General features: G+C 38.4%; 1 protein-coding gene and 1 pseudogene across 7 annotated transcripts in view; both read right to left on the bottom strand.

The window, feature by feature from the left end:
• Window positions 1-22624, bottom strand: part of B3GALT1 (beta-1,3-galactosyltransferase 1) — a 588569-nt gene that overhangs the window by 78372 nt on the left and 487573 nt on the right. The gene's annotated exons all lie outside the window — the stretch shown is intronic.
• On the bottom strand, window positions 18557-19193 carry LOC309662408 (coiled-coil domain-containing protein 117 pseudogene; annotated as a pseudogene). Its single transcript has one exon. The product of its transcript is annotated as a coiled-coil domain-containing protein 117 pseudogene (transcript).

The following is a 22624-nucleotide window of genomic DNA, read 5'->3' as shown; positions in this document are numbered from 1 at the left end:
TATATCATGAGCATTTCATCATTTTTTGTAAACACACCTTTTACTGGATAGAAAATATGCCATCATTTGTATATAGTATAATTTAACTAATTTCATACTGTGAATATTTAACTGGCTTAAAATTTTTGTCTCAAATAACAGCATAAAGAATTTCCTTATTCCCAAATCTTTATCTGCATTTATATTTACCTTCCTTCTTATAGAGTTCTAGAACTCACATTACTGGTTAAAAAGGCAGAAACATTAGGTTTTCCAGGAAGGTTAAATTTCCTACTACAAATTGCACATGGGAAGGATTATCTAAAGTAACCTCATCAGCATTAAACAGTATCATTTCAAAATTAGTGCTTCTGCTCTGAGAGGCAAATGATAATATCCTATTGTTACTTTAATTTGCATTCTTTTGATTGTTAGTGAGTTTGATTTTTGATAAGTTTATTAATGTAATTAAGAAAACCCAGTTCATTAGCTTCAGTTCAAGTTTTAAGAATAAACACAGGGGAGCTACAGAAGCAAACATCCAAAGGATAATGGTTTCTCCAGTTTCATATAGAAAAATCAAACTCTGGGAATGACAACGGCAAGGAAAATGGTTCTTCAATCTTTTCAGTAATATTCTTATTTTGATAGGTGCTTGCTGGGATCAACGTATAAGAAAGGTAGGGGACTTTGGCTCTTTAATCCATGTTTATTGTAACGCTAACAGTAAATATTCAAATGATGATTGTTAGAAAATTTGAACATACTAGGTCACATAGTTGGTTTACTGTAACATGGGATTCTTGAACAAATGAGAAATTACTTTTTCAGTGATTTTATTATCACCTGCTTAAGAGCCACATGATGGTTCAACAGATAAACAAATGAACACAAAGTTATGAGAAAATGTTCTGTAAGTCGAGGCATAAACAATAGTCTTTCAGTAGTTGAAAAAATGGGACACCATTTCAATTTCAGTGTGAAGCATGGATCTTTAAATTGAGTATTCAGAATAGCTAGCTATCAGTTCAACCTTTCAATAAGCTGATTAACCATACTTCCAGGAGTGGGTTTGGACCTTTTTAGGTCAGAAGAATAAGTCTCTTCCAGATTAGTAGATTGGCAAGAATAAATGACCACTTGGACTTGGTTATGGTTTCCCCCAAGTTGTTTTACTTTGGAATCAGCTAATAAGTATGCAAAAGAGTGATGAAAAATCAAAAAAATATATATGATTGGATGTGGTTCCCACTGCCTTTGAAATTCTTTCCAGAAATCCTGAAGTACAGTAGTTTAGCAGCCTATGTGGAGCGAGAAATCTGACAAAGGAGTCTAGAATTTTGTGCTCACTGAATTTTGTAACTTTCACTTAGGGAAGTTCATGTAGAATTGGAGAGTCCGACTGCTACCATATAGGCAATGTCTTGCTTTTCTGCAGATAATTTCTTCCTCCTTCTATTTTTCACTTATCATTTGGCCTATATAAGGCCCCAAACCTAACATATATCTGCTGCTTGTGAGTTCTATTATTTCATGCACCTTTTATGCAGTTCTTTGCAGAGCTGATCTAGTTTATAGTAAACCATTTTAAAGTGCCAGTCATAGAGACATATCCATGAGCTATAAATTTAATATCATGAAAATGCATAGTAAATTAGGGCAAGGTAAATTTGATACTAATGTTTTCCTTAAAAATATACATATGTACCATAAATATATATATGTAAATATTATATATTTGTGTTTATACCTTCAAACATAATATATATAGTATCAAAAGTTGCTTCTAAATTATCTTGTTCTAAAATTCATTCTAAGTGGGCAAAGCTAAAATTCGTAAATAGATGAATTCATTAATTGATTTGTTCATCCTAAAAATATTTATTGAGTTAAAATTTGCCAACTGCCGCATTCATTCACTCATTCATTCATTCATACCTCAACACAACAAACATTAATTGATTCTCTCCTTAAATCAATGCACTATACCACAGTGAATAGGATATTGTCCTTTCACTAAGAAACTCAGAGGAATTTTTGCTAAAAGTGATAGTAGAGGCTCCAGATTTTCTCTGCCTAAGGGGTTAAGGGAATGTTTTCTTTTGGCTGGGGAAATTCTGCATTTAGGAAATTAGGAAACATTTGGACAGCTCTATTAAATGATAATTACCTCTTGACAGGTATCAATAAAATTTAATCAGTAACACTGAATATGTTTAGATGAGCTTGAGAAGAGTAACATACTTGGTATGATATGCATTTGTAAGTGCTAAAATGTTTAGGATATTAATAAGGAAACATAAAACTAGAGTGACCTTTAATCTTGTAATTGCAAATGGAAATACATATGCACCTAATCAAAAGGGCTTGTGCTGCGTATCTAAAAGTTAGGTACTTTACTGATTCACTGGGTCTTCAAAATTGAGATTCTATGCCTTAGAGAGCATTTCTATCCATACATCCACGGTGATAATGGATAGCAGTTAACAAGAGGGCTTTCCAGTTACACAGACTTGAGTTCAAATTCTGAGTTAGTCATTTATTAGTAGTGTGACCTAGGGCAGATATTTAACCTCAGCCTGCAATTTCCTTGTTCATAAAATAATAACAGCCACTTCACAGGGTTGTTATAATAATTAAATGAGATAATGTACAAAAAGCTTCAATGACATTTCCTGGCACTGAGCAAATGCTTAATGCATAGCACTATTATTAGACAAAATATCATCATGATTTTCTTTTCAGGTCAATTCTCAAAATAACCAATTTCAAGAGCACCTAAAGATATTGCATTGGTCTGTGCTTTTAAACTAACTAATCTGGGGGCTTACTTTGTAGCCTGTCAATCAAGCAAAATGATTCTGATTATCCAGTTTACCAACCTAATATCTGGGACTAGAAACTATGTTAGCCTTTTTGATCCCCCTCAGTCATCCACTAACGAGCTATTTTACATAGAAAAATCCTTTTAGTTTAATAAAGAGTTGAGATATTAATAAAAGGTAGCATAACTTACATGCACTAAGTTATTGGTAATGATCTGATAAGCAAATCCTAAGCAGAACCATTTTTCTCCTATTTGTATTTAATTATTAGTTAACTTACTGATTGCCAGGTGCTGATTAAAACTGCCCAGCCAAATTCCAAACATGAGTGAGATGGGGACTTTCCCATGAATGCTACACTCCTGGGTTTTCCTTCTGACTACTCCCCATTTTAACCTGGCCCCTTTTCATTCCCTCTACTTGTGTACAGTAAAAGAGTTATTCTAAGAAGAAAACCTGTTGAAAATGGCCACGTGGAACCATCTTAGTCATCTTTGCTAAAAATTCATGCATACATGAAAGAATATATTCAAACTGCAGATGTGGAGTATATTGATTCATAGCATGTTGGAGATTTCAGTTATTCAGAACAGGAGCTATTTGACTGTAAACACAGACATATTTAGGACTGGAAGGAAAAAGAAAAAAGGGAGAAAATAACTCTTTATGGAGTTTCCAGTATATGCCAGGCACTACGAAGACACTTTCACATGTTACCACATTTAATTCTCACAAAGACCTTGTAATGTATTATTAGTCCATATTTTTAAGTCAGAAAACTCATCACAAACAACTAAAGTAAAATTCTTTCCCAAGATCATAGAGCCAGAAAGGCATGGGGTTATAATTTGAACTTAGAACTGGTTGAAAGCCTATCCTTCTTGTACTACACAATGCTGAAATAAAAGGTTTGCTTCTCCAAGAGGATTTATCAGTTCTTAATAAGTGTTTATTGGATACCTAGCTGCTGACAAGGATGGGGCTAGGGTGAGGCACAGTGATGTCACTGGGAGATGTAGCCTTTGACTCAAGGAGCTAAAAGTCTAATTGGGCATTTAAAAATTTCTCTGACATCTTGAATTTTCTATGTCCATTTACAACACTCAGAATTCACAGAGTACTTAATGGCCTAATTCAAAGGGGCACTGATATAAAAAACGATACACTTTTTAGTTTAAAACGTAAGAGAAAATCTTTGTGACCTTGGGTTAGGTAAAGATTTCTTAGATTTAGTACTAATAGCATGATCAATGAAAGACAAAAACTGATAAATTGGATTTTATCAAGATAAAATTTTGCTCTGAGAAAGACACTAAGAGGATGAAAAGACCAGCCACTCATGGGGAGAAAATATCTCCAAACCACAAACCTGACAAACAACTGATATCCAGAATATCTAAAGAACTCTCAAAACTCAACAATAAACAACTCAATTAAAAATGAACAAAAGATTTGAATGGACATTTGGCCAAAGAGGATATACAAATGGAAAATAAGTACATGAAAAAATACACAATCTCATTAGTCTTTAGGGAAATGCAAATTAAACCCACCATGACATATCATTGTATCCCTATTAGAATGGCTAAAATAAAAACTAAACTAAACAAACAAGCAAAAAGAAAAAAAAAAAAAAGGCTGACAATACAATATGCAAAGGAGGATGTAGATCAAGTGGAACTTTCATGAATTGCTGGTGTAAATGCCAAATCGTACAGCCATTCTGCAAAACAGTTTAGCAGTTCCCCACAAAGTTAAACATATACTTGTCATATGACCCCTGAAATTCTACTCCTAGGTATTTCAGATGAAATGAAAATCCATGTTCACACAAAACCCTGAATGTATTGTTCATATTTGCCCAAATCTGGCAAAAACCCCATGTCCCTCAGCTGAGGAATAGATGAACTGTGGTACATCCATATAGTGGAATACTACTCAGCAACAAAAAGGAATAAACTATTGATACATGCAAGAACATCTATCTATCTATCTGTCTGTCTATCTATCATATATACTGCATTTGAATGAACCTCAAATGCATTATGGTAAGCAAAAGAAGACAGACTCAAAGGCTGTATACCGTATGATTCCACTCATGCAATATTCTGGAAATGTCAAAACTATAGAGAATAATTCTGTTCTCTGTTAAGGATGGGGAATGAGCTCAACTACAAAGGGGTAGCATAATGGGGGTAGAAGGATGGAACTATTCTGTATCTTAATCGTGGTGGTGGTTATATGACTCTGCATTTGTCAAAACTCATAAAAATATATGCCAGAGAGTGAATCTTACTGCATATAATGTTTTAAAAGATGAAAATTAAAATTCAAAACAGAGAAAAAAGAAGGCACTGAGATTTAGGAAATTCAGCAACCGATTCTATTCTTTCTTACTTAGTCTTGGAGGAGAGCAGAAGGCACCTGCAGGGGCTGGGGTCTCGATCTAGGCTTATTTGTTGAAGTATATCACATCTGTACTCTCCAGGATTTGTGCAGGCTAAAGTGACAGTTTACAAGGTCTCGGAGCTCAGAGGCTTTTTTTGCCTCTACTGGGGCTGGCCTGGGATTCCCAGAGCTGTTAGATTGCCTATCCACGGGCAGCAGGTACCCTCAGGAGAATCCAACTAATTCAGTGCAATTCCAAATACAATTTTTTTTTTCTACTGCCACCTAGCTCTTTAAAGATAGATTCAACAGAAAAAGTTCTTATATTAGCTAATCCTTTGAAGGTGAGAAAATTAGGTAATTCTGGAAGTATATTACCTTTCTAAATTGACTAGGGTCCTGTTAAGCAACAATTTCCTAAATGGAATAGCAAATGTAACAAGACTCTAATTTCCGATCAAGGCATTAGTAAAAGCAAACAGGATCCAAAGGCACCTTGGCTATTGTTAGAATCTCCCCACAATCACTATCAACTGCTTCCAAACCTTGCAATTTCCAAATGTCTCTCATATACTTCAGGTAACCTTAAGTGCATTTTAAAAGCAGGGAAATTTTAGGTGTCTGGGAGAGTTGCTGGTGACAACACTAAGAAAAAGATGCATTTTATGAATTTATCAGAGGCAAATATCTACCATACACACTGGGAAAAACCTTTATTTTTCCAGGTGTCAGCTTGAGTATCTAACATTTTAATTTATGTTCTGATATCTTTGAGAATAAATGTGTTCCTGTCATCAAAATAATTGCCTTTCCTATGAGTGGAATTTGTAATCGCGCCATCATTCCATATCCTCTAACCTAGAGTGGATATGCCACGCAAGTTAGTAGGCTTTCATCAGAGGGTAACGTCGTAAATCCTGAGTGGGGAGGTCTTTTGCCCACCAATTTTCAGACCATGATGACGATTTCATTTAAGGAAAACAAAACAAAACAAAACAAAACAAAACACCTCCAGCCAGATGCAAAGAAACCCAATCCTACTATTCAGAATAAAGATTTTGGTTTCTGGAAAACATGGAGTGAATATGTTACTACAGTGTCTACAAGTGTCTTCATGTATTTAACAAATACCTTCCTCGTTAGAGCCATAAAGATTAATAAACTTCTCTCATACAAAAAAAAGTATCTTTGAAAAGATACTTTAAATGAAATTTACCTAATTAAGGCCACGTTTAAGTGAATTGCTCGTTTTTCTCCTTAACCTGGCAAGTTAGCAAGTATCCAAAGAGACAGCCCAAACGTCTATAATATCCCTACTTGCTTTTTCTGGTCTTTGTAAAGCTCAGACTACCAAGGCTTCCCTTGGGGACACCCAAGCAGTCAGTCCACCAGCATGGATCAAGATCTGTGTAGAAAGCCATTACTTATTTTCATGTATTCATGTTCTAATAAATCTGGGGCTGAAGGAAAGCAATATGTGGAGTCTTTCCTTATTTGCATTCATTATTTGCTTTGTTATGTTTTGGGCCCTTTAGCTAATTCGGAATGCATCAAGGAATAATTATTTTTCTTTTTTTTTCAAAAGTATGTTTATCTAGGAATAGAATTATAAAATACATTAAACTCTCAAAATATGTTCATTTTACATATTTATAAAAGCATATTCAAGACGCATAAATAAAAATGAATGCTTTTTTTTGTATTTATGCCAACCTAATTTAGACCTTTATAAAACAATAACAGGGTAGGATTATTTCTGAGACTAACCCAATCATGTCTTTGGGTTTCACTATGCCTATGCCTGGGTATGCACTTCCTCCTCAGCTGTGCAGGCAACTGCTACCCAATATTTTAATATTATTAATAACTCTAGTGAAAAGTATAAACTATACTGTAGAATTAAAAGGGAAAATGAGAAGCCAACTTTGAAGTATTATAATCTATTTAGGATTAATTTATGAATATAATAATGGGGACTAATTCTGGTACCCCAATGAAGATGATTTGGAATTCAGTGACTTAAATAAACCAGAGGACTTTTGTGAAGGAAAGGAGCACTGGACATTTAACGTAGACTACAGTGCTATTTGGAGCTCGTACACCTAAAAAAGGAAACTTTTCCATTGCAACAAGTCTTGCTGTTGAAAACTGAGGTAATAGTATGTATAAATGCAAGGTATCTCTTCCCATAACACTTAAAAATTGAGTCTTTTATTTTCTATAACTTTTAAGCTAGAGTGATTTCATTTCAAAAGCAACTCTTCTACTTCCATGTAAATGACTCTTGGCTGCGTTCTATCCCAAACCTTTGGTCTTGTATGAAAACTCATCAGGACTTTGTCTTCAAGGATGTGCTTGCAGCTCATATTTTCCTTTGTTTCTCTTAAGACTGTTTAGTAACTTTCTTTAGGGGCTAGAGAGGAATCCAGTGATCAAAAGCCTTTCTTTCTTTTCTTTATTTTTTCCTTTAACACAAATACACCAGCTTCTATTTTCATACCTGAATAGTTTACTAGAGTTCTCAAAATGCCTCTTTTGGACACAGACTATTGAGAAGGAAGAACAGACCATGATTTGTCTTCTCTCTTGTCTCAACAGATGCTGTCTACTTTGTTTAAAACATGGAGCTGTTATGTACATTACAAAATGTTTACTTACTTTTTTATTGATAAGCTTATTAAACCAAAGTTGTTCCTTTATGCCCTTCCTATCACTAATAATAGAAAAAGGCAACCAAAAGTAGAAAGAAAATATTAGTTTCCCCAATTTTTACTTTCATGAATATTTTCAGCATTTATTTTATATTTCAAGACAAGAGTCTGTAGAGTTATCCACTTATGATATTTTCATAATACCTAGTATCATTCTGTATACATCCTAGGTACTTGATAAGTGTTCGTTGTTTTTAATTGTTTTAACCATAAATGTAGAATAATCATTATGAAACCTAGAGATCACTTATAGAATATATAGTAGTACTTTCTATGAAGAAAAAATGCATTTTATTAACAGACGTAATTTTACTACATGGCTGATGAGTTTCAGTTTTATTCTTGCCCTCTGGGCAAGAATGATAGCAACTGATTTAAAATCACAGCACCAAGAGTTCCTTTTGTACTAGAAAGCAAGCATTTTGGGGGCAAAAGATGAGTTTTTACAGAAGAAAGAATTTTGCCTTTGGGATCTTACTGGTTTTCTCACTATTTCAACCTTAAGTTAGCTAAATTGAGCCACTTCTGAAATCCTTCACACCAAATGCTCAACCTAAGTTTCTCTCTTGCCTCTCAGGGAAAATGTGGTGGAGTTCATTCTTCACCAAGGAGCCTGGACACATCCCACACTCTACAGGTGAAGGGGCATCAGCCCAATCAGCACATAAATCATTTAGCAAGAAACAGCTGTCTTACTAAATTTTACCTCTTCATTAGGTTCTTTTCAGTTCAGACTTCCTTTATATTCGCAAAGCCATTTCTTTCTTTAAAAATGTCTTAAGACTCCTAGGGCATCTGATTGACCTGAGAGGCAGAAGAAGTGGCCTGCTCCAGAGGAAAAAGATGCATTTTCAATTCTTTGGAAATTTCTGAAGTTATAATCTCAGCATTGTCAAAGGGATGGTACGTTTCCTCTCAAAAGGTAATTGCAACTACAAAGGAACGGAGTGGAAGAAGGAATTGTTCTCATCTGAAATGCCATATTCATGATCTAGTAATGTGAATTTCACATACTGATCCTGTTTTAATGGATTTACATGAAAATATTTTAAATCGTAATTTTCATTTCAATTAAACATCAAGTGACATGTTATTATGCTAAGAACTGTAGAGAATAAAGATAAACCATTTTGGGGCTTCCCTGGTGGCACAGTGGTTAAGAATCCACCTGCTAGTGCAGAGGACACGGGTTCGAGCCCTGGTCCAGGAAGATCCCACGTACTGCAGAGCAACTAAGCCTGTGTGCCACAACTACTGAGCCTGCGCTCTAGAGCCTGCGAGCCACAACTACTGAGCCCATGTGCCACAACGACAGAAGCCCTCGCACCGCTGAGATTGGCTCAAGATGGCAGACTAGAAGGACGTGCATGCACTCCCTCTTGTGAGAGCAGTGGAATCACAACTAACTGCTGAACAATCATCGACAGGAAGACACTGGAATTCATCAAAAAAGATACTCCACGTTGAAAGACAAAGGAGAAGCCACAATGAGACGGTAGGAGGGGTGCAATCACAATAAAATCAAATCCCATAACTGCTGGGTGGGTTACTCACAAACTGGAGAACACTTATACCACAGAAGTCAACCCACTGGAGTGAAAGTTCTGAGCCCCACGTCAGGCTTCCCAACCTGGGGGTCCAGCAAGAGGAGGAGGAATTCCTAGAGAATCAGACTTTGAAGGCTACTGGGATTTGATTGCAGGACTTTGACAGGACTGGGGGAAACAGAGACTCCACTCCTGGAGGGCACACACAAAGTAGTGTGTGCATGGGGACCCGGGAGAAGGAATAGTGACCCCATAGGAGACTGAACCAGACCTACCTGCTAGTGTTGGAGGGGCTCCTGCAGAGGCGGGGGGTGGTTGTGGCTCACCGTGGGGAAAAGAACACTGTCAGCAAAAGTTCTGGGAAGTACTCCTTGGTGAGAGCCCTCCCAGAGTCCACCATTAGCCCCATCAAAGGCCTGCAGGCTCCAGTGCTGGGTTGCCTCAGGCCAAACAACCAACAGGAAGGGAACCCAGCCCCACCCATCAGCAGTCAAGTGGATTAAAGTTTTACTGAGCTCTGCCCACCAGAACAACACCCAGCTCTACCCACCACCAGTCCCTCCCATCAGGACACTTCCACAAGCCTCTTAGATAGCCTCTTCCACCGGAGAGCAGACAGCAGAAGCAAGAACTACAATCCTGTAACCTGTGGAACAAAAACCACATTCAAAGAAAGATAGACAAGATGAAAAGGCAGAGGGCTATGTACCAGATGAAGGAACAAGATAAAACCCCAGAAAAACAACTAAATGAAGTGGAGATAGGCAACCTTCCAGAAAAAGAATTCAGAATAATGATAGCGAAGATGATCCAGGACCTCAGAAAAAGAATGAAGGCAAAGATCAAGAAGATGCAAGAAATGTTTAACAAATACCTAGAAGAATTAAAGAACAAACAAACAGAGATGAACAATACAATAACTGAAACTAAAAATACACTAGAAGGAATCAACAGCAGAATAACTGAGGCAGAAGAACGGATAAGTGACTGGAAGACAGAATGATGGAATTCACTGCCGTGGAACAGAATAAAGAAAAAAGAATGAAAAGAAATGAAGACAGCCTAAGAGACCTCTGGGACAACGTTAAACACAACAACATTTGCATTACAGGGGTCCCAGAAGGAGAAGAGAGAGAGAAAGGACCAGAGAAAATATTTGAAGAAATTATAGTCGAAAACTTTCCTAACATGGGAAAGGAAATAGCCACCCAAGTCCAGGAAGCGCAGAGAGTCCCAGGCAGGATAAACTCAAGGAGAAACACCCCGACACACATAGTAATCAAATAGGCAAAAATTAAAGAAAAGGAAAAATTATTGAAAGCAACAAGGGAAAAACGACAAATAACATACAAGGGAGCTCCCATAATGTTAACAGCTGATTTCTCAGCAGAAACTCTACAAGCCAGAAGGGAGTGGCATGATATATTTAAAGTGATGAAAGGGAAGATCCTACAACCAAGATTACTCTACCTGGCAAGGATCTCATTCAGATTCGATGGAGAAATCAAAAGCTTTACAGACAAGCAAAAGCTAAGAGAATTCAGCACCACCAAACCAGCTCTACAACAAATGCTAAAGGAACTTCTCTAAGTGGGAAACACAAGAGAAGAAAAGGACCTACAAAAAAAAAAAAAGCCAAAACAATTAAGAAAATGGTAATAGGAACACACATATTGGTAATTACCTTAAACGTGAATGGATTAAATGCTCCAATCAAAAGACACAGGATCGCTGAATGGACACAAAAACAAGACCCATATATATGCTGCCTACAAGAGACCCACTTCAGACCTAGGGACACATACAGACTGAAAGTGAGGGGATGGAAAAAGATATTCCACGCAAATGGAAATCAAAAGAAAGCTGGAGCAGCAATACTCATATCAGATAAAAATAGACTTTAAAATAAAGAATGTTACAAGAGACAAGGAAGGACACTACATAATGATCAGGGGATCAATCCAAGAAGAAGATATAACAATTATAAATATATATGCACCCAACATAGGAGCACCTCAATGCATAAGGCAACTGCTAACAGCTATAAAAGAGGAGATCGACAGCAACACAATAATAGTGGGGGACTTTAACACCTCACTTACACCAATCGACAGATCATCCAAACAGAAAATTAATAAGGAAACACAAGCTCTAAATGACACAATAGACCAGATAGATTTAACTGATATTTATAGGACATTCCATCCAAAAACAGCAGATTACACTTTCTTCTCAAGTGCGCATGGAACATTCTCCAGGATAGATCACATCTTGGGTCACAAATCAAGCCTCAGTAAATTTAAGAAAATTGAAATCATATCAAGCGTCTTTTCTGACCACAACGCTTTGAGATTAGAAATGAATTCCAGGAAAAAAAACGTAAAAAACACAAACACATGGAGGCTAAACAATACGTTACTAAATAACCAAGAGATCACTGAAGAAATCAAAGAGGAAATCAAAAAATACCTAGAGACAAATGACAATGAAAACACGATGACCCAAAACCTATGGGATGCAGCAAAAGCAGTTTTTTTTTTTAAAATTAATTAATTATTTATTTTTTTATTTATGGCTGTGTTGGGTCTTCGTTTCTGTGCGAGGGCTTTCTCTAGTTGCGGCAAGTGGGGGCCACTCTTCATCGTGGTGCGCGGGTCTCTCACTATCGCGGCCTCTCTTGTTGCAGAGCACAGGCTCCAGACGCGCAGGCTCAGCAATTGTGGCTCACGGGCCTAGTCGCTCCGCGGCATGTGGGATCTTCCCAGACCAGGGCTCAAACCCGTGTCCCCTGCATTGGCAGGCAGATTCTCAACCACTGCGCCACCAGGGAAGCCCAAAAGCAGTTTTAACAGGGAAGTTTATAGCTATACAAGCCTACCTAAAGAAACAAGAAAAATCTCAAGTAAACAATATAACCTTACACCTAAAGAAACTAGAGAAAGAAGAACAAACAAAACCCAAAGTTAGCAGAAGGAAAGAAATCATAAAGATCAGAGCGGAAATAAATGAAATAGAAACAAAGAAAACATTAGCAAAGATCAATAAAACTAAAAGCTGGTTCTTTGAGAAGATAAACAAAATTGATAAACCATTAGCGAGACTCATCAAGAAAAAGAGGGAAAGGACTCAAATCAATAAAATCAGAAATGAAAAAGGAGAAGTTACATCAGACACCACAGAAATACAAAGCATCCTAAGAGACTACTACCAGAAACTCTGTGCCAATAAAATGGACAACCTGGAAGAAATGGACAGATTCTTAGAAAGGTATAACCTTCCAAGACTGAACCAGGAAGAAAGAGAAAATATGAACAGACCAATCACAAGTAATGAAATTGAAACTGTGATTAAAAAATCTTCCAACATGGATGACCACAACAAAAGCAACAATGATTGCAGTTACCAAACATGAAACACACTCATACTATGTCATAATATTGACATTCAGTCCAGTAATCCATGTACAATGCTTGGTGTCAGTCTATTTATCTCTTGTAAAAATAAAATGCAGTGTGTGTGTGTGTGTGTGTGTGTGTGTGAAAAAAAAAAAAAAAAAAAATCTTCCAACAAACAAAAGTCCAGGACCAGATGGCTTCACAGGTGAATTCTATCAAACATTTAGAGAAGAGCTAACACCCATCCTTCTCAAGCTCTTCCAAAAAATTGCAGAGGAAGGAATACTCCCAAACTCATTCTATGAGGCCACCATCACCCTGATACCAAAACCAGACAAAGATAGTACAAAAAAAGAAAATTACAGACCAATATCACTAATGAATATAGATGCAAAAATCCTCAACAAAGTACTAGCAAACAGAATCCAAGAACACATTAAAAGGATCATACACCACGATCAAGTGGGATTTATCCCAGGGATGCAAGGATTCTTCAGTATATGCAAATCAATCAATGTGATACACCATATTAACAAATTGAAGAATAAAACCCATATGATCATCTCAATAGATGCAGAAAAAGCTTTTGACAAAATTCAACACCCATTTATGATAAAAACTCTCCAGAAAGTGGGCATAGAGGGAACCTACCTCAACATAATAAATGCCATATACGACAAGCCCACAGCAAACATCATTCACAGTGGTGAAAAACTGAAAGCATTTCCTCTAAGATCAGGAACAAGACAAGGATGTCCACTCTCACCACTATTATTCAACATAGTTTTGGAAGTCCTAGCCACGGAAATCAGAGAAGAAAAGGAAATAAAAGGAATATAAATTGGAAAAGAAGAAGTAAAACTGTCACTGTTTGCAGATGACATGATACTGTACATAGAGAATCCTAAAACTGCCACCAGAAAACTACTAGAGCTAATCAATGAATTTGGTAAAGTTGCAGGATACAAAATTAATGCACAGAAATCTCTTGCATTCCTATACACCAATGCTGAAAAATCTGAAAGAGAAATTATGGAAACACTCCCATTTACCATTGCAACAAAAAGAATAAAATACCTAGGAATAAACCTACCTAGGGAGACAAAAGACCTGTATGCAGAAAACTATAAGACACTGATGAAAGAAATTAAAGATGATACCAACAGATGGAGAGATATACCATGTTCTTGGATTGGAAGAATCAATAATGTGAAAATGACTATACTACCCAAAGCAATCTACAGATTCAACGGAATCCCTATCAAATTACCAATGGCATTTTTTTTGGAACTAGAACAAATCATCTTAAAATTTGAATGGAGACACAAAAGACCCCGAATAGCCAAAGCAGTCTTGAGGCAAAAAAACGGAGCTGGAGGAATCAGACTCCCTGACTTCAGACTATACTACAAAGCTCCAGTAATCAAGACAATATGGTACTGGCACAAAAACAGTAACATAGGTCAATGGAACAAGATAGAAAGCCCAGAGATAAACCCATGCACCTATGGTCAACTAATCTATGACAAAGGAGGCAAAGATATACAATGGAGAAAAGACAGTCTCTTCAATAAGTGGTGCTGGGAAAACTGGACAGCTACATGTAAAAGAATGAAATTAGAATACTCCCTAACACCATACACAAAAATAAACTCAAAATGGATTAGAGACTTAAATGTAAGACTGGACACTATAAAACTCTTAGAGGAAAACATAGGAAGAACACTCTTTGACATAAATCACAGCAAGATCTTTTTTGATCCACCTCCTAGAGTAATGGAAATAAACACAAAAATAAACAAATGGGACCTAATGAAACTTCAAAGCTTTTGCACAGCAAAGGAAACCATAAACAAGACGAAAAGACAACCCTCAGAATGGCAGAAAATATTTGCAAACAAATCAATGGACAAAGGATTAATCTCCAAAATATATAAATAGCTCATTCAGCTTAATATTAAAGAAACAAACAACCCAATCCAAAAATGGGCAGAAGACCTAAATAGACATTTCTCCAAAAAAGACATACAGACGGCCACGAAGCACATGAAAAGATGTTCAACATCACTAATTATTAGAGAAATGCAAATCAAAACTACAATGAGGTATCACCTCACACCAGTTAGAATGCGCATCATCAGAAAATCTACAAACAACAAACGCTGGAGAGGGTGTGGAGAAAAGGGAACCCTCTTGCACTGTTGGTGGGAATGTAAATTGATACAGCCACTATGGAGAACAATATGGAGGTTCCTTAAAAAACTAAAAATAGAATTACCATATGACCCAGCAATCCCACTACTGGGCATATACCCAGAGAAAACCGTAATTGAAAAAGACACATGCACCCCAATGTTCATTGCAGCACTATTTACAATAGCCAGGTCACGGAAGCAACCTAAATGCCCACCGACAGACGAATGGATAAAGAAGTTGTGGTACATATATCCAATGGAATATTACTCAGCCATAAAAAGGAATGAAACTGGGTCATTTGTAGAGACATGGATGGACCTAGAGACTGTCATACAGAGTGAAGTAAGTCAGAAAGAGAAAAACAAATATTGTATATTAACGCATATATGTGGAATCTAGAAAAATGGTACATATGAACCAAGAGAGACCCAGATGTAGAGAACAAATGTATGGGCACCAAATTTGGAAGTGGGGGGTGGTAGTGAGATGAATTGGGAGATTGGGATTATACTAATATGTATAAAATAGATAACTAATTAATAAGAACCTGCTGTATAAATAATAAATTAAAAAAAAAATGGGCAGAAGACCTAAATAGAGATTTCTCCAAAGATGACATACAGATGGCCAAGAAGCACATGTACAGCTGCTCAACATCAGTAATTAGAGAAATGCAAATCAAAACTACAATGAGGTATCGCCTCACACCAGTTAGAATAGCCATCATCAGAAAATCTACAAACAACAAATGCTGATAATTTTCCTTTCAAATCTGGACTTCCTCACTCCCTCAAAATTCCAGGTTGATTCAACTAACATGTATTGTGTACCTAGTATGTGCTAGACATTGGGGTGGGGAGGCATCAACGGACAAGAGGCAGCCTGTTTAGAACTTGGATATTTAACAGACATGAGGGACCATGAGATCTGACCCCACTCTTAAATACCTGTAGATTAAATGTCTTGGTTGAATGCATGTGTAGGAGTCAGAGACTTTTGAACCTGTGAAGGTGGGTGAATCAATTTCTTATCTTTATTTCCAGATGTTGATCTTCACTGCTTCGAAAAGACTTGAACCTCTGAAAAAGGAACCAGAAGGATGCTTGTGAAATAGGAGGGGTTTCGCTTGCCTTGGCTCGTTACAAATCTGTGAAGTACTGGTTCACTGCCTTGGGTAACCATACAAGATCTCTTTCAAACACCTCTCCTTTCTGTTGCTTCTACTTCCCCTTAAACATCTGGTGGACGATGGAAAAAACACCTTGATTTATAGTATCACAAAACAACACCATAAGAATGGGTAAAATTAAATAAATACATACACAGAGAAAAGGTAAATGTTGTGAATCCACTGACTTGAAATGCATTCTTTTTTTCCCCACAACACTTAAGAAATTTTATTGAAAACAATAAAATACAGAAACACCAGATTCTCATTTTAAAGTAAAACAGCATCTTCCGTAACTTTCCTAGTACTCCACCATCCTTTTTACTATTAAAAAAGAAAACCAAGTTCCAGATCCAAAATAATTAATGAACCTGCTGGTAAACATTTTTCTCATGGTTCTAGCTTCCACTCCACTTATTTTTAAAATTTTACATTTGCACCTTTTCAAGAATGAGTAGCAATTTTTATTTGATTAATATCTGTGAGAACTGGACTTAAACTTTCTTCATAATAATTTAAAAAACAAAAGAAAACCACACACACCTTCATCAAACTCAGAGAAAATACACATTTGTTCATTAAAGCTCACCTACTTTAGATAATTTTTTCTTTTCACATGTTAGCATAGTAAGCCACTGTTTGATCCATGAGGCAAAAGCTGTACAAAATGACAAGACCTGTTAATTCCCTAGGGAAACCTTACGTCCTCTACAAAAGAAAAACAAAGCAGAGGCATGGGGACTGGGGAGACATCTCAGGTGAATAAGCATCACAAGGAAGAAGAAGACAATTTTTGTACAAACATATGCAAGATAAAGTTTAAAAAGGAGCATTGAGCATCCATGTTTCCTGCAGAAGTAATGATCATGTCAGATAAAAGGACTCGTGAAACAAGTTCTGCTTAGCTCTTAATTAACAGAATCTTGTTAGTTCTCTCCTACATATACCCGTGGTTTCAGAGCCTTGTTTCAGAGCTCTTCCTTCCTCCTGTTCACTGACCTGGATCCCAGGCCTGCCCAACAATCTCTAGAAGACAGTGTTAGTGTGTTTGGGTCCCTCTTTGGAGAGCTGTCACCTCTCCTTCACCTGACCACTGGGATTAACGCCAAATTCCAGGCAGTCACTTCATGCTTTTGAGCTGTAGCAGAATAAACATTTTAGAGTGGAGATTTCTTTAAGGCTACAAACTTTACAAGTTGGTCCCATTAACAAGGACCTAGGGGCAGGAGTTTTTTAAACGGCATGAATCAAACACTTGCACATTTCAACAGAATACAGTTTACATTCATCTCTAAATCTGAGATTAAGAAACTATTAGCTGGTTTCCAACTGGTTTCAATACTGGTTTGAAGTTTGAATAATTTTACTGTGCAGACATTATTTTGTTTAAATATTAAACATCAAATCTTTTCCTGACTATCCAGACAGAAATAGAGAAAGCAGGAACAACAGGCAGGAGAAGAAAGAGTCCAGTTAACAGACTTGTGACTTCTATGCCATCTGTAACAAGGGGAGGGACTTCGGCATGGGTTTCAAAATTGCCTGGGAGCTGCCGCCTAAAGTCACCTCTGCTTGGCACAAACCATGTTTTCTACACAAGGAGTCTGATTCCTACAAAGGCAAAAGAAACCCAGAAAGCAAAACAGAAGGAACTGGGGTGGTCTCCCGTTGTCTGATAAAAGGGCTAATATTACACTCATTTAATAAGTTATAGTGGATATTCTGTAGCACTAAAGGAACTGTCATTTTACTTTGTACTACCGAGTCCTTGCCACGCAGAAGAGCTCTTCCTGAGAAATAAAGAACTTCAATCCTGGTTACCCTCAGAGGACACCTTGAGCCTGGGTAAGGTCCTCAAGATGAAGATTTCCTGCTAGCAGGAAGGTATTCTCTACTAACTTTCAGGCTTACTGCACAATAGTTGAAACAACAGGCAAGTTGGCTATCTCAGTAAATCTCAATGTCACTTGGCCATATGTGCTCAGCTAATTATTCAGTCACTGTTTTCTAAATTAACATTAAACAACTCAACTTGCTTATATAGGCACAACTTTTTTTTTAACTACAGAACTTATATGCTGGGCTTAGCTGATACAGCACTGCCCCAGGATTACCTGAGGGATGCTTCTCCCAGAGCCCATTCGCACATGGTTTACCTCACAATCTTTTAAACTATCACTCAAAGTTAATTAAGCTGTAAACATTACTGAATAGCTGGGCTTATCGATTATGGAAGGGAAACCAAGGAGCAACAGAAGCACAGGGCAAAAAAGCCTCGAAGGAAAAACCTTTTCTTTGTATTTTTTGTTGCATTTTCAGTCCGCACAAGACTTGTCAGATAAAGTCCCTATACTGTACAAGCAGGCTCAGGACTGAACACATAAGCCTTCTAAATTTGACAACTTTAGCGTAGAAACTGGCTTCTAGACTTCCATCTCTTCTTCTGTGCAAGCAGCTGTCTCCAAACTATTGTAAACAGGCAACCCTGTCTGCGAGGTTCTAAGAACAGTTCAGTTCTTTGAGGGAAGGCAGTGCCAGCAACTGCAGGCTTAGTTTGGCTCTCTCCTGTGTAGTTCTTAGCATTAGATGACGGCTTTGGCTTATCAGAAAGGAGTTCAGGGAGAGGCTTCCAGAGCACAAGCTCCCTGAAGGACGGCTCACGGACTCAATCGTTTTCTTTGTAAAGACTTCATCAAATTCCCTCTTCAAACCTATTTTCACGGTATCAGGAAGGACAAGGCTGGGAAGACGGTTAATATTTCTGTCAGTTTCAACTTCATCTTCATCAGTTATTCTGTCCTCAATTTCCTGAAGCCTCCTTCGGGCACCTTCACACTGTGGTTCTCCTGGGGTCTGATTCATCTCTTCACAAATAATAACTAACATGCCAGGTGCAGAAAGCCATTAGTGCACGGATTTACTCCACGACCCTCTATATCCTGATGTGCACAAAGAATCCAGTCATTAGGACCAGCACAGAGCTCTGCTTCAGTTAGCCTTTTCCTTCTTCCTGGACAATCCTCCTCCTCCTCTCGCTTGTGTTTCTTTCTACGGTGAACTGAAACACATCGGCGCGCCGCGCTCCCGCCCGGGCTGCTTGGGGCCCCGACTGCGGGGCCAGCCTGGCGCGTCCGGCCCCAGTGGGAAGGCCCGGCCTAGGAAAGCCGGCGGCGGCTGCAGGAAGTCCGAGCCGCCGCCCAGCGGGGAGGCCGCTGAAGAGCCAGCAGAGCGCCGCCGTGGCTGCCGGGGAGACGAGGAGGCTGCGCCCGCGGCCCCCCTGAAATGCATTCTTCCTAGCAACACACCTTCAACCTGTCACTGTATTTCTAAGTTTGATAAATGTGCTCCTTTTTAAATTTACATATGCTGCTTCCGCAAGGCAGGAGGACCTGATAATCACAGTAGCAACAATGTTTTGAGGGAAATGGTGCTTTGTATCAATCCAGAACCACCGTTTGAAAATCTATCTTTTGCTGCAGAAGAAAAAACTGCTACTGAACTTTTAACTGGAACTTTTTTTTTTTTTTTTTATTACAGAGAGGGTGCTGAAAACAGGCTAAACGATCACTAGATGACCCCTGTTTTACTATTTTACGTTATTTTCTATTACTCTTTCATTTGGAAAAGTTATCTAGAGCCTTGGAACAATGTTGCTGAGGAATGCACCACCAACCCGAGGCTGTTCTCAGGGAACTCAAGGTCAGATAGGCACACGTAATATTGAATTATAAAGCACCCTGCTGCACTCCAGGTTCAAAGATGTGCACCCTAAGTCCTGTCTCCAGTGCATGGAATGAACTCTTTAGACAGCGTTTATACAGTTAAAGACACTGTATCATGCATGCCAAAGACAATGGTGACATCTTTGTCCCCTTTTTTTTTCCTTTTGTAGAATGTTAAATGATCATCATGTGGAATTTATTAAGCATCCCAATTTACAGATGATAAGAAATAAGAATTATACTTATTAGGTAGCTTAAGAAACTACTGGAGAAGCCAAAGGCACAAGTGTCAACTGCTATTCTTTACATCGGCTTACTTATAATAGGCTTAATACATTTATAAGGTAAAATTAATCTGCTAGTAGGAGATAATTTCCAAATGTCTGAAAAGGAAGATGACAAGAACTCAAAAAAAATTCATAATTTCATATTAATCTCAGAAAAAAAGGGTGACTGTGGTGGTGTGGGCCTGATTTTTAGCAGGAGCTTCTTGTCCTGTTAATGCACAGCACCTGATTACCTCGTTGTTCATCATGTTGCAGGTAGCAGGTTGGCCTGATGATTGCAGAGAACAAGTGCTGCTGTGATAGCCAGCTTCCTGCATTCATCACAATTCTCGTTCCTATACCCAGGGTCCGTATCCTCTCAGTGACTCACAGAAGTCCCACTGTCATCATAATGCCAGGCATGTTAATATTATAAATTGTGACCTCTAGTCCAAAAATAGTTATCTTCATTTATTATGAAAGGGGATCTTTTACTTTCATCAGAAGCTTAAACAAGTATAAGTCTCCCCACTCTGGTCTAAGACTATCACATAGCAAAAACAAATCTTTGTGGCTATTACTTTTGTGTTTAATTTTTCATGTGACATAAACTAAGTATGGCTGTATCCTTCAATGAACTCTCAAGTCCTTCTCTAATGACCTTCTTGGCTATTAACTAGACTTTCAAACTAGTACTTGGGTTCAGACTCCAGTGATGAGAGAAAAAGTTGAGCTAAATAAATCCAAGAGCACAGTCACGTAGTTTTCATACTGTGCTTTCCCAGGAGCGGTTCAACTTAAGTAAACAAACCCTCAAAATGGTGCCTCAGCTGTAATAACACCCTAATAGCCCTAGATGGACAGAAAATCAATGCAAATCTCTAGACATTTTGAGCTCTCCCATTATAACAGGATATGCATTTTGCAGGATAACAGAGTAGCTTATTACAGACGGGGCTGCCATTGTCCTGAGTATGCTGGCATGCCTCAGTTTCCCCCCACGTGGTTGCTTCTTGCTTTCTGTCAGGTTGGAGAGAAAAGCCAGCAGCTCAGGATAGCACAGTGGAAAAAAACCACCACTGTGCTCCTGGGGCGCAGCCTTGACCCTGCCAATTACTGGCTTGCTCCAAACAACCAGCTCTCAGCAGGGGCTTCTTTGACCTCCGTTTTCTCCTTTTTTCCTTTCCGTGATACTTTATGGATACTTCCATTTTCACATTTCACATTGCATTAGAAAAATAGATGGCTATCTTTCAGTAAGATTTCCCTGTGTGCCAAGCTAAGTGATTTACGTACAAATTTATGTATTATAACCTCAGGCAAGTAAGTAATACTATCCTCATATTCCAGTTTTACACAAAGCACTAGGCTGTGTGCTGGGAGTTCTTCCCTCCCTGTATATTCCCAGTACAAGGCTGTACTTTATAAATAAGGAAACTGAGGAAACTGAAACCCAGGGAAGTTAAGGTCACTCAGCTAGTAAATAGACGACCTATGATTTGAACTGATATCCAAAGCCCATACTCTTAGCCATGGTCGTCTGCTGCTGCTCTTAGTGGCTTACATATCTGTCTGTTGCTACTAGTCTGCTGGCGCCTTGAGAATAAGGACAACATTTTAGTCAATCGTTCTCTCCTTTGTGTCTTGCACAATGTTGGAATTTAGCAATTATATTCAGGCTTGCGCTCATCTTTTCAAAAAAGCTATTATTTGCTCTGCCTAAAGCAAAGGCCCAGCCCCCAGAGCCAGTTGGCCATTCAGGAAACATTTTTGGAGGGCTTCTTTTCTGGAGGAAAGGTGCTGCAAGGCTGAGAACCCACCACACCTAACGCTTCTCTCTGTACAGAGTACCCACAAGTGCACTGGGCCCAGGTGGACATGTTTGTCTCAGGTAACACAGTTCTCCTGGACCGCAGCTGCCTGGGTCAGAGATCTGGGCCGGGGCATCTTTAGACCGGCCTGTGGCGTCTGAGATAAGTTGCCGTGAGAGCTGCATAATAATGAAACGAATCCAATCCTCTCCCGAAGAGGTTAGATGTGAGACACGCAAAGAAGGCACTAATACCAAGAGACACACAGAAAGAAATCCACTATACAGAGGTCAGGAGATGACAGAAGACCTGACGGAGCTGGAGTCTGGGGAGAGGGCAGAGCAGTGTTGGAACAGAGGCAGCAAAGGCAACCAGGGGACTGGGGTCACGGCTTGGCTCACCAGAGCTGCTGTGTCCCCAACAATGAGCCTGCTCTCCAGGGTGCACTAGGCTGCAGGCTGCTAAGCCCACCTCCCCAGCTTCCTTCCTTCCTTTGTATCCCTATCACTGAGATCATCTCAGAATGTCTCAGAGCCAGCTGCTGGGGCAGGGAGGGGTGGGGCCCAGGCTAAAAAAAAAATGATGAAAACCCACGATCCCAATCTTTAAGGAGCTA

Source organism: Balaenoptera physalus (assembly GCF_965194825.1).
Source record: "Balaenoptera physalus genome assembly, chromosome: 6".
Taxonomy (NCBI): Eukaryota; Metazoa; Chordata; class Mammalia; order Artiodactyla; family Balaenopteridae; genus Balaenoptera; species Balaenoptera physalus.
Note: the sequence above shows the minus strand (reverse complement) of the source record. Positions and strands in the feature narration are given on the sequence as shown.